Here is a 5,387-nt window from a genome sequence, read left to right on the forward strand (position 1 = left end):
GGTCCCACTGTGCAATCCCCTTCCCTGCCTTTCGGCTCTGGCCTATACAACAAGTCTCCAAATAACAGGTCTGTCTCTTCCTCCTCCTCCTTCCAGGCTCTTCCTGCCCAAGAAGGCAGGCCTCTGTGCACATGGCAACAACGGCCCCACCCCAGTACTGCACCTCTCCTGCACACACAGAATCACCCGGGCAGCGGCAGGACAGTCACACTCAGGTCCCTTCCTCATCGTCCCTCCTCAGGTCCCCATACACACACACACACACACACACACACACCAAAAACAGAAGGGTTTTTAGCTTCCTGTATGTGTCCACATAAACATCGTGGAAACTCTTCAAGGCTGCCACACGTTATCTCTTCCTCAATTCTCTCCGGGGCACGTAGAAGACAGGAGACTCATCCACCCATCTCTTCCAGCACTGGTGGCGTCCTCCATTGTTTCTGCATGGGCAAAGATAGAAGCTCTGCACGATTCACGCCCACACAGATGCAGAGCACCTGACGCATGTGGGCACACGCAGACACATTTGCGTACACGCGCACACACGCGCCCCCACGCAACAGACACCAAGAATGATACGGGATATTTGCAAATACATCCCAGATGGGGTCACTCTTGTGCCTCGCCCTTTTGCGATCCCCCTTGCTTTCTCACCCAGGGATTCATTTCCAGCCCCCAATGGCCTTGGACCAGTTCTAAGAATGGCTGTCGGGTTGCGGGAGGACATGGCGTGGTGGGGCACATGGAAGGAAGTGCGAGATTCTCACCACAGTGGCGCCTGGGGACACGGCAGCTCCTGACCCAAAGACTGGCAGGCAAATCCAGACTGAAGGAGCAGGGGGAAGCCCGGGACAGGGCGGACATCCACGGGGAGCATTTGTGGTGAAGCACTGCTCCTCCCGAGTTGCTCTCCAAAGCCCCAGCCCACAGCACGACTGCATTTGGTTTGCAGGCTTCGACCCTCTGTGTGTTTGTTGCTGAGTCTCTGCAGGTCCCCTGTCATCCTCCCACCCTCTCCCCATGCTACCTGTGTCCCTGTGTCGGCGGACCTTCCATTTGCAAGCCAATGCGTGGCCCACGTTCCCTTGCCCATACAACACGCAGGTCAACACACCGCATACTGGGGTTCTCACCGACACGTGAGCACGTCAGATCACTGTCTTCTGGTCCCTTCCTCCCTCAGGTAGTACTGCAGGGGATTGGGCCACAGGTCCTCGATGATGATCTGGAAGAGGACACAGGCCGGCGCCACATTGGGCATAGCCCACTCTCCTCTCTGGCCGGGGGCCACCCACATCCCCACTGCTGACGAAGGCCTCAGGGGCCCCACCTCGGCAATCCTGTTCGCCCCTGGGCAGCTGTGCTCACACAGCCAGTTGAACAAGTTAAGGCTGGTGGGGTCATGCCTGCGACTGGGAGCTCCACGTTCATAATCCCAGAACCACTGGACTGGAGTGGAACGCGATGTCCCGTAGCCTGCAGGAAGAGAGGATTTGAGGAGCAACCTGACGGCCTCCTCCCCACCCACTTCCCCCTCCCCCTCCCCCTACCCCCTGCCCCTGATTCATGCTCCTCATCCCCCTGCCCCACACCATGATGGGACCCACACCCTACCAGCAAAGCTAAGCTGATACTCCTCAATGATCACTGGGTTCCGGAAGTACGGGTTGGCCCCAAAGAAAAACATCACTCTGCAGCGGTACTTGGGATGGCCCACTTCTCCCACCTGCCGTGAGCAATGGGACAGGAGGGGGCAAGTGTCCTCCCTCTGGGTCCCGAGCTACTTGCCTGGCTGTGAGGGTGAGCACCTTTGCCTCACCCTCTCCTGTCTAAATCCCACACCCAACGGGACGGCCCCCAGCCACATCCTCTCCGGTCTGACCTCCAAGTCGACCACGTAGCTGAGCACATCTTTGTCCTGGGCACCGATCATGGCCAACAACTGGGGGTGATTCAGAATCTGTGCTGTGTCAAGGAGCTGTGCCTTCAGATGCTGTGGAAACAGACACAGCCCCCCTCCAACCCTCCCAGGCTAAGAGCAAGGGACTAAATCATGGCATGTGCAGAAAGACCAGGAAACACTAGTCCCCACACTCCTCAGCCTCTGCAAATGCATCAGACCCCATCGACACTGGGCAGTCCCTTGGCTTCCTGTACCTCCCACGTTGTCTGCACACAGCAGGGAGAGACTCCACTGCCTGCACGCCTCACAGTTCCTTCCTATATCGGACCTGTGTGGGCTGCCAGCAGCCCATCATAGCTTGTGATGTCGGCATGTGCTCTGACCCCTCCGCACGGCTGGGTTTCTTGGCATATTCCCGTGAAGACCTATGTTGTCACCAGCCTCCTGAGTCCAGATGGAATAACATGGCTTACAGGAACCCGACTGCACACTTACGCTGCAAGCAGAGGGTGTGGGAGGGAGAAAGAGATCGAGAAGCACGGACGAGGAGGGCTGAAGAGGGAAAAGGATTAGACACAGTGACACAGCCAGTCCGGAGAGAAAGACATGGGTGGGACCGAGCCGGAGCCTGAGGACAGAGAGGGAAGCAGGGGTGGAGATACCAGGAGAGAATCCTCTGTGTGTGTGTGTGTGTGTGTGTGTGTGTGTGTGTGTGTGTGTGTGTGTCAGGGTCTGAGGAGGCAGCTTGTACCCCATTCGGAGTGGGTCTCAGTCGTCCTACTGTCTGGCAAAGGGGCGTGGCGTGGTTCCACTAAAGGTCATGAGTGTGTGTCTGAAATGCTCTCTTTTGAAGGAACTGCTAGGAAACGTGCACAGCCTGTGAATGTGAAGGTGGGTGTGCGGCCTGTGTAACTCTCCCATTTTGCAGCGAAATATTTCCTTGCCTTATCTGCTCTGAGTGAAGGCTGCTTTGTGCTACCCTAGCTCTGGTAGCATGGGGACACATGGCTCGTGTCTGCAAGTAATATCTGAGACCAGCCTGCAGGCCAACGTTGGCGGAGACCTAGAGGAAACAGACCCAGTCACCAAGTCCCCCCATGCCCAACAACCGCCCCTGTCCAAGGCCTTACACTGGATCCCAGACCACACCAACCCAGGGCCAGGGACCATTCCCCAGCTCTCCTCTCTGGGGGCCATCGCCCTGAGGCACCCTGCTCTCAGTGCCCAGCCCTCCTGCACAACAGCCCCCGGCATCACCCACCAGCACAAGGAAGGATACCGCCTGGGCCCAGAAGCCAGGGATGTGCTTGATGACGCACCTTCTGTGATCCAGGTGAGAAAACCGCCTCCGAAGAATCCTGCGCTTCAGCCGCCATAAGGCCCTGGAATCCTGGGCATTCCCAGCGCTGATCTCCAGCTGAAGACGCTCCAGCGCTGCCAGCGGGTCCTGGGCTGAGGCAGGACGCAGCGCTGGCTCTTGCTGCTGCAGCGGCTGTGAGAGCTGGGGCCCCTCCTCCGCCTCTGCATCTGCCTCGCGCTTCTCCTCTTGCTCCTGAATCTCCTCCTGCTGCTGTCTCTCAACTTCCACCTCCTCCTCCTCGTGCATGTCCTCTGCTTCTGGCTTGGCTTCCTCAGAATTCTCCTCTCCAGCCACCTCAGCCTTGGTCGCCTCGCCGTCCTCTTCCTCCTCCCTCACCTCAGCCGCCTCAGCCGCCACCATTCCGATCACCACCTCAGCCGCCACGATTCCGTCATCCAATATCAGCACCAATTCCTCCGCTGGGCTTGCCACCTGTATCTCACACCCGGCCTGGGCTTCCTGCACAGGATGGGCGCTTGCCACCCCTGAACCTGGGGACTGCGGCCAGCCCATGCCGTCCAGCGCCCCTGCATTCCCGCGGGGCCGGGACTCTCCACCTTTCTCATCCGGGACGATCAGGGCCCAGGGTCGACGGGAATCTCCGCTTTGTCCGGACCGCGACACGCTGGCCATGACGCTCGGCCCCGGCCCCAGTGTAGCTAGGGCAGCCTCAGGACAAGGACAGAAAATGGCAGCAGGTGGGGGGAGCCTTGGCCGCAAGACCATTAGCTCCCTGAAGCCTCCCGCCGCAGCCCGCCAAAGTTGCGCGCAGGCGCACAGGCTCTGGGATTTGAGGACTCTGCATTGGCTGTGGCTGCTGTGGAGGAGGGGCCGAGACAGAGGCAGTGAAGAGTGTGCGCATGCGGCCTGGGGGCGAAGTGGTTCCAGGGCAGGGCAGGCCAGCTGGCCAGGTTCGGGGAGCAATCAGTTGCAAGACAGCAAGACAGGGTGCTGGCCGCCAGCAAGCGCGCGCCAATGGCCGGTCCAGGCTCTGGAGCGAGTGCCAAGGTGCCAGCGTGGCCCCCGTTTGCCGCATGTCCTCTTCAGCGCTGTCACCTTCCAGGCCTGAATTGCGGGGTCCCGGTATCGCACAGTCTGTGGTGGCTTGTACACCCTTTCTCCAGAGGCCTCACTACGGGCACCAGAGCATTCAGCACAGGAACGTTCTTGCCGTGAGCCACTGCCTGCTCCGTCCCTTGCCCCTTCTTCATGAAGCTGGGGCAAGGCCTGGAGAAGTCCTTAGTGTCACGCCTACCGGGGCCACATGGCCGTCCGCACGGTATCTCCTCCTTGGCCGTTAGGCTGAGGGCGGCGGTAAGGTGGGTGCCCACCCAGAACCAGTGACACCCACCCTAGACCCACCCCACCGCCATGTCCTTGCAAGAAAACAGCTCAGTAGACCTCACTGCACTGCAATTCAGAGCAAAGAACAACCCCCAGAGCCCCATCTGCCACTGGTGCCCTACTGATCTCCGTACAGAGCGCCAGGGAGATGGGGTAGTAGGATTTAGCAGCTTGCTCCGGTCCTGAAATCTAACCTTCCACTAAAAGGAGGACGACTCCAACCAAGCAGGGCACTTAGGGGCCCTTCACCAAGAATTGGAAACTTGTCTGTGTCTGTCTCTGAGAAAGCCCGGTGCCTGCTTTCACTAGTACACACAAAAGCAGATGAGTTCAGTTCACATTTCCCAGGCGCCAACGAGAATTCTGAAGAAGCATGCACCCAGACACAGAAGGTCCACTGAGACAGACAGCGAGAAAGAGACATACAGAGAGACAGAGCTATAGAGGGAGAGAGAGAGACACGTGCAAGCAGATGAAGGAAGGATGAGTGGAGGGGAAGACCGGCCTGGAGAGGGAGAGTCCCATGGAGATTGGCGGGAGAGACAGGGAGGAGGAGCAAGACAAGAAGAGACAGAGGGGCACCTATTACAAGGAAGACAGACTGAGACAGGGGGAGGCATTAGTGATGGAGAGGAGGGAGACGAAGACAAAGAGAGCTGGAAGGAAAGTGGGAGGGAGGGACAGGAAGAAGACAAGAGAGGGGGAGGCAAGTAGAGGGTAGGAGGAAGGAGAGCAGGGGCAGCCGAGGCGGAGACAGGTGGGCTGACTCTGAAGACA

At 58.9% G+C, this 5,387-nt stretch overlaps 1 long non-coding RNA gene across 1 annotated transcript; it reads right to left on the reverse strand.

Annotated features, from left to right (window-relative positions):
- Positions 1-289: 289 nt before the first annotated feature.
- On the reverse strand, positions 290-1,655 carry LOC145714962 (uncharacterized). The gene is made up of 4 exons (XR_014137089.1): positions 1,618-1,655; positions 1,334-1,479; positions 1,137-1,228; positions 290-443 (listed from the first exon to the last, which is right to left on the reverse strand). It is a non-coding gene; the product is annotated as an uncharacterized LOC145714962 (long non-coding RNA).
- Positions 1,656-5,387: the final 3,732 nt, after the last annotated feature.

Source organism: Panthera onca, chromosome Y, assembly GCF_046562875.1.
Source record: "Panthera onca isolate mPanOnc1 chromosome Y, mPanOnc1 haplotype 2, whole genome shotgun sequence".
Taxonomy (NCBI): domain Eukaryota; kingdom Metazoa; phylum Chordata; class Mammalia; order Carnivora; family Felidae; genus Panthera; species Panthera onca.